The following is a 12,940-nucleotide window of genomic DNA, read 5'->3' as shown; positions in this document are numbered from 1 at the left end:
GAATTAGAATTTTATGAAGTTTTTGTGTATTGCTGTCTCTATGGAAGGGAGTCAATGAATTAGAATTTTATAAAGTCATTGTGTATTACTGTCTGTATGGAAGGGAGTCAATGATATAAGAAATGGGTGTATTATGTTGAGAGAAGTATTACATGCTGCAATTTCTTATAAGAAGTTCCAGGAACTTCGCCTCTGGGATGGCAGAGATATTGGTGTTTCTTAGATCACAGCTTCAAAACTAAGATATATACCGACGGGTATCTATAGAGAGAGAGATAATAACAGTAAAAATATTTGCTAATGGAAAGAGTCCGGTTCGAGCAATAAATAAATAAAGAGAGTACTTAATAAGAAGCACAAGAGGCGCAGTATTTTTGTGGCGGGTTATTATCAAGTGGCATGCCCAACTGACTCATTGCATCATATCAGCGGTACATGATATATTTGGCAAATTTAACACACAGGTAAATTTTACTGAGATAAAAAATAAAAAATAAAAAATAATTAAAAAAAAAAAGATGGACTTTGAAAGTTATGTAATTATAGATGGTTATAAAGAAAAAAAAATATATATATGGGGAAAATGTAGCAAAACACATCCTGTGACACATGCTATGGTATGTACGGGGTGCTCATATGTTGATCCTAATATCACATTTATGCGTGTGAATTATGGGGAAGGATGTTTGAACCAATATGATGTATGGGTTAAAAAATGTGCTTTCCCTGAAAAAGGTAGTTTTAGTCTCAGACAGTTAGAACAACTGAAACTTAATTTAGAGACAAAGGAGAGAGAGAGAGACCCCTAAAACAAAGAGCGAAGTGCAGTTTTTAGCAGACTGGAAGGCATTTGATGAATGGCATAGAGAGGCACAAAAAAGAGAGAAAAAATGTCAGGCAGGGCCCTCATCTGTTTCTCACTGTGCTAAATTGCAGAAAGCCGATCCCAACCTGGACTCCGCCCCACCGCGACGCCCACAGCCAGTAAGGAGGGAGGTACCTGCAGTTTCAGAGGCACCTCCTCACAATGAAGCAGCCCAGCCTATGCCACTCCATCCGAAGCTGTCAGAACTGAGCCACCAACCCCCACCGAACTATGTTCCAGCCGTCCATCTTCACCAGTGGCGTTACATCCGAGATCCCAAGTGAAGGGATCAACAACATTGCTGCCTGAGGGCTTCAGACCAACAAAATTGGACAGAGAAGGGACAGTGCATGCCGTGGTAAATGCCCCAATGCTAGAAGTGGCCAGAGAAGGATGCCCTATGCTAGTTCACAGACCCTGGACATTGGAAGACATCTGCAAAGTAGGAGGACGAAAATGCCTAAGGTGACGTGATTTCTATAGGTCCCACATAAGCCCGTGAAGTTCTTTAGTAGACTATTGCTTCAGATTGTATGACAATTAGTAGTTAAAAGCCCCTATGCCAAGATATTGGCCACCTCTGTAAACCGTTCTGTATCGCCTTTTGTCATTGCCAATAGTGCTACCCACACGTCACCCGTCCCCTCGTCACGCAGACACATAATGGTTATTCTATCATTGAACGCATGCGGTTTGTGATACGCAACCCTCCGCAGACTAGCGAGATGGGGCTTGATTGGTTGAACTCTGTTTTTGGGGGCTGGAGGTCATGGATACTGACCATTTGTGTTCCTATAGTCACTGTCATTCTACTTGTCTTAATCATGGCTCCATGTGTAATTTCCTGCATGCGGGGGTGTTTTCTCCGCTCATTAAGAGCAATGACTGATGACCAAACACTGATGCTAATTAAAACGTCCACAAAAAGTGACTAAGACCCTTACGAAGACCAACCTGAGCTGTATCTTAAACCTGACTTGGAACTAGATTCTGCCATTGACACTGACGATGATGACCCATTGACATACATTTCACGTCTATTGTAAATATGCATTTGACCAGGACGATTCTCATTTCACCCTAAAATAAGCTTGCTTGACAACAGGATACTTTATATCTGCAAAAACAGCTGTAGCGCCTTCATGTCTGTTTCATGATGAATTCAGATGTACCGTGAAAAGATTCTGAAGTTCTGATGTATTCACAGCCTAGTAATTTCTCTGTTAATTTTAGTTATAATATTTTGTAATGATAAAATGGGGGAAATGTGAGGGAAATTACTCATTTTTTCTTTGTAATAGTTTTGTTCTTTTTCTGTTTATCTGAGGATAACACCTAAGAATGCCATGTCAGTGTCACTGAGATCAGTACAGAATGTTTATCTGCCTACAGAGACACAAACATGTTCTTCTGTTCAATGTTCATCTGCACATCTTCCAAGACCATAAAACAAAGCCTGTTTGAACTGCCTCAAACCGCTTCTTATCGGTACACAGAAGTGTGTCATGCGCTGCTTTTCATATATATAGTAGTGGTTCAGCACAAGCACTTCAGAGGGTTCTCATTATTCTATCTTGCTTTATTCTATCCTGTATTAACCATCTTTCTGTAATAAACCTTTTTACCTTCAGAGGACGAGTCTGCGAGTGCTGTCTAATTTCCACGACACATGTTTATAATTTGATCACATTTAGCTAGAACCTTTATAGAACATGCTGAATATATAACTGTGTGTGTGTGTGTGGGGGGGGGTGTTTGAGTGTATGTTCTTGCTCTCTCTTAGTTAAGACCCAGGGTTTGGAAGCTGATGAGGACGCTGTGGGACGCACGTGTGACTCAGTTGGAGCTGCAGGATATCCTGAGCAGTGTGTGTGTGACTGACTGAAGAGCAGCCCATCAGGAGAGAGGCAACATAAGCCTTTCTCACTCTGTTCTGCCAGTTCTCCAGCCAGCAGGTAGACGGATAACAAGACTCTACAAGCCAGGCGTTTTTCCTCCCTGTATGACTGCACGGTCAGTGCCGTGGGATTAGTTCTGTGTGCTTGTGATAGAAAACGTTCTACCGTGCCATACTGTACTTCCATTTATTTGAAGGATTTAATTAATCACATTTAAGATATTCCTTGTAAACCCCAACAGTACAGACGAGCATGTGTCGGTGTGCAGCCATGACTCTGTATGTGTGTGTTTGCATATGTGTGTGTTCATTAGAGATTCGCAGCAAAAACCAAGAACTGTGTGTATGATGGTTTTCAATCAGCCAGGTCTTTCTGAACATCTTGCCCACTGGTGTTTTAATATTCATGACATTTTGTCACTCACTCCAGAAGCTTTGTCAGTTGATTTTTTTTTCCCTGACCACATTTAGTCACCTAGAACAGACTTAAGACTCCTTTCAGTGTATATCATAGCACAGAATTATTACATGAACATAAATAAAACATTTAAATGTTATGCTCAATAGGCAAGTGTGTATCAGCATATTAATTGGAGCTGTTACAGCTTTTTTTTTTTGTATTGGAACCTTTTACCAAGAGAGCCCATGCAAGTTACACAAAATGTTTTGTATTATATTGGTAGCACTTTGCCTCATTTTTATAAAAAGTATCTTTAGCTGCCATCCATTTTCTTTACCACGTATCCTACACAGGGTGACGGGGAGCAAGGCGGGGGACATCCTGGATGGGCTGCATTCACACAGTATGGACAATTTGGAAATGCCAATCAGACTACAACGCATATCTTTGGACTGAGGGAGGAATCCCCAAAACATAGGGAGAACATAGAGGTAGAGGTAGGATTTGAACCCCTAACCCCAGAGGTGTGAGGCAAATGTGCTAACCGCTAACCACTAAGCCACCGTGTCCCCCGCAGTCAGATTCCAGTTGTCTAAAATAGTTATAGTAACTATAATAAGTTTGATACTAGTTGATTGTGATCTCCTCCACTGTAATGCATTTAAACATAATACATGAAAAAAATTGTAAACAATAGTAAAATAACAGAATAAAAGAAATAAAAAACACAATCAAATAACAACCATATACAAACAAATCACTGCATACATGCATACAATCACAGACACCCAGGTGTTCATGACATAAATACAGCAGGGTCTATCTATCTATCTATCTATCTATCTATCTATCTATCTGTCTATCTGTCTATCTGTCTGTCTGTCTGTCTGTCTGTCTGTCTGTTGTTGCTTTTTATTTGGTCATTTTTTATTTATACACCACAATCAACTAGTATTGATGTTCTTACGGGAACTATTTTGTCAATTATATTTTTAATAAAATGAGAAAGTGCTGTTGATATGATACAAAAACATTTGAACACATTTTAACACAGTATACATCTACTCCACTTCGAGACCCATGAAGCCAAATTACTATGAGACTGCCAAAAACAGCAAACACTAATACTTGTGCTTTTCTATCCAACAGCCCTTTTACAGCATTAGTTCATATTACTACACAAAATATTTTGGCCTATGATAGTCTGTGACATGATAGTTAAAAAAATATATATATGTCAGCAGTGGTTATGGCGCTCGTCATGGATATTTTTCCGTTTAGATGATGCCAACAGAGTGGTGCAGCACTTTGCTACCTTGTCTTCCCACATGATGGCAGTATGATGCAAGCACAACTTCACCCAATGCCTCGTTCTTTGTTCTCTTGCCAATATAAGGACTGTGCTACTTTCTCTATAATTTCTTAGAATGGAGAAGAAATGTATCCTCAGGTCAAAATAAATAGCCTTTCACAGTTAATTTAATTGACTTTTTTTTTTGCACATTATCGTGGTAATTCTGCCTCTGCCTATCACAAACAAAAACAACACGTGTTGCCGAGCAGACATGTGGGTGTCGGATGTTGAATCGCTCAGACTAACTTGTGGCTTATAGCTTGAGAGTTGACAGAGTTCTATCACTATAGATGTGAAAATATTAACTGGGATGTCAGAAATATGGGTCATGCAGATGCTGACGGTTTCTTGGTACATCCATTACTTTTGACTTGCAGGGTCTTGGAGTGGTGTGGTGTAAATTGGGGTCACAGGCAAGCTTTGTTTTGTATATTGCGCAGACTAGCTTAATCATCAACTCTTCTTGAATGTGCATCCACACACACCCACACACACACTCTCACACAGAGGGGTGTCCAGGGGCAGCGTGGCGGCAGTGTGAGCCATGTCCCGGCTGGCCTGGGGCAGTTACCACATGCTGACGTGTTTAATTGTGTGCGTTCCCAGGCTGCCGTGACAAGTGTGTGTTCACACTGTGCCGGTAGAGAAGGCCTGCTGGTCACCATGTTAATGGCAGGCAGGCCGAGCGAGCTGCCTTACTCACCTTGTGTGAAGACAAAAAAGTTTGAAGAAACACATTTCATCACAGATACACTCCAAATGGAAAAAAAAGCAAGAATGTGACATGCCAGCAGTAGCTTTCGTGAACTTTCTGTTGAGTTTTAAGCATGTTCCTGTAATATCGCCGTAAGGTTGCTGAAATTTTTTAGCTCTAGGCTAACAAAAGATACACTCACTGTTGTTTAAGAACACTGTTAGTGAGAACACTGTAGGAATCAGAAAGACAAACACCTAGCATGAATGCTAGCTAATGACTAATGATCTAGCTAGCTAGCACAAAAGCTGCTAAGTGTTCTACTGGATGTACAGTTTAAAGGCAGAGAGACAGCAGAAACAAGACAAAATGGTTGGGAATTTCAACCTTATTTCCCAGATACGTTGGTAAAAAGACAAAAATTGCATTCTAAGTACACTTAATGTTGACCGCAAACTGAATTTCCTGAGAACTTTCTGGAAAGTCACTGGGAAACAGCAACATTTCAGTTTTCAAAGTGGTAAATACCACAAGGATGGGCTGTTCATACAATTTAATAATATATCTTTTAACTCTAAGAACGTTCAGATGCAAACATATCAGAACTGTTACAAATGCTTCTAAAATGTTTCTTCAGTTTGTCCCTCTGGGGAAGCCCTTAGGAGTTCTAAGCAGAACCTTAAAAACAGGGGTTGCCTTTCATAAAAAGTTCCACGTTGAATGTTATCCCATTTAGAAAGCTAGAATCCAACCATCCAAACAACTCTTGATGAACCCCTTTTGAAAACACTCCATTACATCCCATGTTTTCAGAACATTGAAGGAATGTTCTTGCAATGTTCTAAAAACACTGGATGCAATACAATCTTTAAAAAGAGGGGTTTGGGATGTTTTTAGTACAATGCAAGAACGTTGTATGGGGAACCTAACCTTCAGTGTTCTAAATACATCAGATGTAATATAGTCTTATATAGTAATATATTGAAGAGTTCTTTGGATAGTCAGTGGTTTTAGTGATCAAACAGGTTTTACTTGGAATGTTTTCTGAAAGCAAAACCTCTTAGGGAGTCCTTAAAGTTTCTATGTTGAACCCTACAACAGAGTTTGTCTTTCATAAATGTTTCCAAGTAGAGCCCTTTTAGAAACTTTGAAACAACCATCCAAAGAACTCTTGAAACTGTATTACATCCAGAGTTTTTAGAACAACATGATGGTAAAATTTCAGCCTAACCTTCTTAGAACCCATCAAGCACATTACTGAATGTTCAAATAATGTTAGCTGGGACAGCGTAGTTTTGTTCAAGCTAGGCTATCCTGTGCTCAGCCACTGACATAGATGACAATGTGGTCAAGTTATGAGTCATTGCAGTAAGAGTCTGTCTATGCAGCTCCACACTGAGACCTTAAATTCTTATATTTATTTATATATTTCTTAGTATTTTATGAAATAACTTCTTTTTCCATTTGCTGTACTTTAGACATGAGACCGCAGAGGCACACTTCTGGAGCTGGTTTGATTAGTGTCTCTGTAATTGAGAGGTAAAGTTGTGCAGTGCACTACTCCCTCTCCTCTCTTCTCCTCCTCTGTTCTCGTCTGCTCGCTGCTCCCCTGTCTGGGATGGTAAATAAGGTTGGTGTGTGAGAATCTCATTACCAGGACACAAAGCGGCATTTCCTCTGAGGATTGAGGGAAGTGGAGGGTGTGTGTGTGTGTGTGTGGGTGTGTGTGTGTGTGTAAGCAGCCTCAATCACGGGCACGTTGATGGGGAGGGAGAGCAAGGCAGCTGGGCTCCTGCTCAGGCCTTCAATTTCCTCCACAGTCCAGCCACTCGAGTGTGTAATTACTATGGGGTGTCGTGAAGGTGCGATTCCTTCTCCTGGTAACACTCACCCCCTTCTTAGCCACACCACCCGCACCCACTTCAGCTCTCAGACACCCCCTCAACACCCCAACAACCCCGGTAAATACCCCCCACCCAGCCACACTCCAGGTGAGGGAATTACATCCAAAACTGCTTGGTGCTGAGACACAAGACAGCAAATACAATTCCTTCTGCCGTGGTGGTGCCCCTCAGAATAACAGCCCCTCTCTCATGCTTTAGACTGTCTTCCTGTTTGCCGTGGTCAGCCGAATGTGATGAGATTAAAGAGGCTGAATGGTACATAGTGAACTTCTATTAAGATCACCTCCTACATTTGGAGGGATGCATTATTCCTATACGCTATGTTCCTATATAGCATGTATTATTCAGGAATCTTTTTAAAAATTATCTTCATGAAAAAATATTTTGAATGAAAGAAAACCATACTTGTCCATAAATAACCTGGCCATAAAATCGTTACTAAGGTATGTCTGTGATAATTTTTACTACTATTATGGTCACTAGGTCATCCCTCTAGTAAACAGTTTGAACAGATTTATTGTAAGATTACTGTATACAATTGATTGTGGGATGTATAAATGATGACGTATGGTTACAATACCTTATATTACACATTAAGGTTCCTCTAAGAGATGTCACACAGTGGAGTTTTTAATAATAATACTAATAATCGAGTCAGCTCTGAGTCTTCTCCTATAATGCCTGATGAGGATGGAGAATACATGGCAAGGGATCTGAGACCATTCCTCCATACAGAATCTCTATCTTCAGAACCTTTAAATTTCAAGGTCCATGCTGGTGGACTCTCCCCAAGTCAGGGGACTGGGATGGCCATGGAATGACCTTGATTTTGTGGTCTGTAAACCATTTTTGTGTTGATGGCTGACCCTGCGCTCTGACCCCAGCTTCCTGACAGGCTGGGGTATGCGAAGAAAACAGTTTCACTGTGCTCTACTGTATATGTGACCAATAAAGACTCATTAAATTTTGATGTAGGTTTTGGATTATTGTCCTGCTGGAAGATCCAACCACAGCCCATTTTAAGCTTTCTGGCAGAGGCAGTCAGGCTTTGGATATATTTGATAGAGCCCATGATGCCATGTATCCAAACAAATTGTCCAGGTCCTCTGGCAGAAAAACAGCCCCAAAACATTAAAGAGCCACCACCATCTTTAACTGTGGGCATGAGGTACTTTTCCATATGGCTACCTCTCTGTGTGCGCCAAATCCACCTCTGGTGTTTATTGCCAAAAAAGTCTATTTTGGTTTCATCTGACCGTAGACCCCGATCCCATTTTAAATTCCAGTAGTGTCTGCCAAACTGAAGACTCTTGAGTTTGTTTTTGGATGAGAGTAGAGGCTTTTTTCTCGAATCCCTTCCAAGCAACTTGTGGTGATGTAGATGACTTCAGATTGTAGTTTTGGAGACTTTCTGACCCCAAGATGCAACTAACTTCTGACATTCTCCAGCTGTGATCCTTGCAGATTTTTTGGCCACGCGAACCATCATCTTCACAGTGCGTTGAGACAATATAGACACACGTCCAATTCCAGGTTGATTCATAACATTTCCACTTGACTGGAACTTCTTAATTATTGCCCTGATGGTGAAAATGGGCATTTTCAATGCTTTTCTATTTTCTTATAGCCACTTCCCAATCTGTGAAGCTCAACAACATTTTGCCGCACATCACAGCTGTATTCCTTGGTCTTACCCATTGTTATGAATGACTAAGAGAATTTGGCCTATGTGTTACCTCATATTTATACCCCTGTGAAACAGGAAGTTATGGTTGAACAAGTTCCTGTTCCTAGTCACCCAGGTGTACTAAAAAAATGTTAAATATCTATGGGAATATACTTCAAATATATTTTTGTCAAATGAATTCATAGGTATGCCAATAATTGTTGCACACCTATATTTAACAAAGATTAGGTTGTTTTTTTTTTTTTTTGATAAACCTGCGTGGTGTTTGCAATTGTTTGATATCCACGAGAGCAGAGTATTTTTGTAATTTTTTTAAAACAAAAGATCAAAAGGTTAAACAACAAAGACAGCAATTTTTCACAGCCTTCTTTGCTCATATTTACCAAGGGCGCCAATATTAGTGGAGGGCACTGTAGATTTCTATAAATCTGCAGTCAGAATGTCTAAGACTGTTGTGCAGATAAAACTGAACTGAAATGTTATAACAGGTGATATAAACACCACATCGTTTACCAGAAGATGCGACAGTAAAGTACCACATTATAATTATAATAGTAACAGAGTAAAACAATAGTGAACTATAGAGAATTTCCATGTGATGTGAAGGATGGGAATCACTGAGAATATTTAAATCATGTTTATGTGAAGAGTTGTTTTCTTTATCATAAAGTGACGTTTTAACGTGTAAACTTTTCAATGCTAACTTCAGAAAGCTGCAATTTCAACTTTTCTAAATGTATTTGATTTGTTGTTGTTTTTGTTGTTGTTTTTTCCCCATCCCAATGCTTGATGCTTAACTCCAGTCCTTTCAGTTGTGTTTCACGTTTTATGGCATCATTGGCGAAACTGGACCACTTTCTTAATTACAATAGGTGATCTAGCTCCCACATAGAGATGTAAAAGTGCACAGACTGGATTGTTCATCCCTTCAGCCTGTAGTGTCTATTCTTGTTCGGGTTCTATACACATAAGCTTCAGAAGTCTTATCTAAACATGTAGGTCACTTGATATGCCCATGTTTCCTAAAACGTTTTTCAACACTAAAATGACCTTTTTCCTATTCTTATCCAATATCTCATTCCTTTCCTGTACTCTACCCAATACTGGTGTCCATAAAATGCAGGGATTTTCCTGTTGGTGCAGAAGTGAGTTTCATATTGCAGATCCTTCAGCATTTTTTCCCCACACTGTACCAAGTGCCAGTATGTAGGCAGCATGTTGTATATATATAGAGAAAAATAGATAGAGAGGGAGAGGACAGAGAACAGTGTTCGAGTCTCTTTGTGCATTGCGGCTGACTCCGGTGCTTTTGAAGCTGCTCAATGACCGCACACGGACCTCTCCCAGCAGGTGTCTGCATGTGACATGCGCCTGTCATTTGTATACAGCTGTTTCTTTCATCTGTTCTCCTTCTCATCTTATCCACTTCACCTCTTCTCCCATGCCTTCCTTCTCTCTCTCTCTCTCTCTCTCTCTCTTTCTCTCTCTCTCTCTCTCTCTCTCCTTCGCAGCTGTTTTACCCGTTGTTGCAGGTTGTTCTGGTCATTGGCATGTAGAACAAACACACCTCCAGTCCTTGCTCCTTGCACTGATCATGCTGAGATGTTTAAGAGAAAGACGGGTATAGCCGGGAGGGATTTCTCACCATGTGCTCCACCAACATTGGCCCGGCGCTCACTGAAAAACAAGCTGCAGGTGCTCCATGCCTGGTGTTAATTGCTGCTAATTGGTGCAGCCGTGCACAGATTGTAAATAACAGTGCCATGTTTTATTGTAGCAGGTTGGAATGTTGCAGCGGTCTGAAGTAGGGATATTTAAACACTGACAGTGTTTCTCATATTCCGTATCTCAAAGAAAGATGGTTCTGCATGAACAATGGGGCTGCAACCTGACACAATGGAACTCACCTCTGTCCTTTCCCATTCCCATCTATTTCATATCCTACAGAAACACCATGAATACCAAAGTGTGCTTTTCTCCTGAGCCTTCTAGTTGAACTCTTTACTATATTCCAGCTAAATAATTTTATTGGCTGCGTCCGAAATCAGGTACTGTGACAGTACGTACTGCATTCTATTCAGTACCTACTGCTTGGCCATACAATCCGGACTACTGTACATCTGCCAAGTTGGCATTGTCATGTGACCTATGACGTCATTTAATTTTAATGAACAGCGTTTAATACCTGTAGCAGTTACACTTAAAAAGAGGTGACCTGATGCCTTCCACCATTTTTGGTTCTGACTGTGGCAGTCCCTTTGTCTTATGAGCGCAGTGTCCATTGGTTCCATACTGCAGAATCTCAGCAGGAGCAGTACGACACCTGGGTATTTCACGCCTACTGTTTTATGAATACTGAAAATTCGGACATACTACTCCTTTGGCGTAATGCCTTTCGCCATCTGTATAGTACGGTTGTAGGGATATTCAGATTCAGCTATAGTTTTATACCTTACCATGCTTTAATTTTATTCTGCTATAGATACCTCTACCATTGTAATAGAACTTTATAGCATTTTCATTATTCCAAGTTGATATTATACCCATACATTTTAACTGAATAAACAGAAACTTGGCCTCTCTTTATCCTCTTATTGTCTCTCCCTCGGTATGTTCTGGTCAATTCAGTATAGAAATGTGAATGCTTGCTACAGATGCAATTTAAACTGAAACCTTTTTTCAGAGATTAAAGAACAAATACTCAATTAAAGCCTTGTGCCGGTCTGGACTCTGTATGCAGTATAGCACAGTACAGTATAATTCAGTATTGATTATAAATAATTGGATTTGATCACTTGCATATGTTTATGTATGTAGCACTGTTTAGCTTTTAGTGATTTGTGTGTTTGCACATTAAGCGTGCCAGTCTTGACCCATCTGTTGGACAAACAGGATGAAAACTACTTTGAAATGCTTTTGAAACACCTCCAGGGCTGGGGGTTTGATTCCTGCCATTGTGTGCGGAGCTTGCATGCGGGGGTTTCTTTTGGGGACTCTGGTTTCCTCATCCAGTCCGAAGACATGGATGGTGGGCTGATTGGCATATCCAAAGTGTCCATAGTGTATGAATGTGTGTGAATGTGTATGTGATCATACCCTGCAATGGATTGACATGCCATCCAGGGTGCCTTGTGCCCCATGCTCCCTGGGATAAGCTCCAGGTTCCCCGCGACCCTGTAGGATAAGCGGTATAGAAGATGGATGGATTGCAGAGTGTTAATATAATCGTACTTTATTGAAAAAGAATCAAAGGAGCCAGAAAGCTGTCCTGTAAATCACTGAATCCCAGTTTAACCTGTCTTCATGCACATGAAACTGAAATAATGTCAGATTCTGGCTTATCTTGTTCCCGTGATTCACCATTACCAATTTACATTATGTTCTATCAAATTTTCATGTCCTTCCCAGTGTATTCCCAATTGCACTGTTCACTCTAATGAGTCTATTAGACTGTGGCATTCAAAAAAGATCGACTGTACTGACTGTGTAAAATAGGAAAAAGTTGAAGAATCATTTGAACAATTCCCAAGGTCTTTCCTAACTGAACAATAGGAAGAGAGTTTGGGAAGGTGTCACTACTGCAGATCTCCATCTCCTCTTCTTCCACTGCCACACCAAACATGGGTCACTGGCCTCTGTTATTTATGCTCTTTCACTCACTTTTTCCCCCTCCCTCCCTCTTTTTCCTCCTCTCCACCTCTCGCTGTATTTACGCTGAACATTGAGATGTGAGTGTTTGTATTGTGTGTCCAGTGTTATTGTTCCCAGACTCTAAGCTGCCGGAGTGTTGAAAGCCGTGGGCCAATACGTGTGTGTGTGTGTGTGTGTGTGTGTGTGTGTGTGTGTGTGTGGAGGTAAATATGTTTGATTATAGCGTGTGTCAGCTCCTCCACGCTCTGTGACTTGATGTGACAAAGCTCTCTCATGCGGAGACCCTCTTCCCTCCCCTCGCTCCTGCCCTGTGGTTTAGCCCATTTTGACCAAGCCAATATTGCAGTGATTTTAGTCTGCATACACTGTGTTTTTGCCGACCCTGTTTGGCAGAGTGATCATTAGGATGACATGCAAAGTAACGTCCAGTTTCTCTGACAGGAGCAGGCCAAGCTAGCAATTATTTATGAAGTCAAAAGTATTAGGAA

The 12,940-nt window shown here is 40.7% G+C and overlaps 1 long non-coding RNA gene across 5 annotated transcripts; it reads left to right on the top strand.

Moving 5' to 3' along the window:
- Nucleotides 1-55: 55 nt before the first annotated feature.
- LOC128621191 (uncharacterized) lies at nt 56-4,632 on the top strand. Of its 5 annotated transcripts, none has more exons than XR_008388236.1 (4): nt 56-464; nt 937-2,820; nt 3,516-3,659; nt 4,444-4,632. It is a non-coding gene; the product is annotated as an uncharacterized LOC128621191 (long non-coding RNA). The 5 variants fall into 5 exon arrangements; XR_008388237.1 differs by having other exon boundaries at nt 3,516-3,653; nt 4,444-4,454; XR_008388238.1 differs by lacking the exon at nt 3,516-3,659.
- The last annotated feature ends 8,308 nt before the right edge of the window (nt 4,633-12,940 follow it).

This window comes from Ictalurus furcatus, chromosome 17, assembly GCF_023375685.1.
Source record: "Ictalurus furcatus strain D&B chromosome 17, Billie_1.0, whole genome shotgun sequence".
NCBI lineage: Eukaryota > Metazoa > Chordata > Actinopteri > Siluriformes > Ictaluridae > Ictalurus > Ictalurus furcatus.
This window is presented reverse-complemented; position numbering and strand designations above follow the sequence as displayed.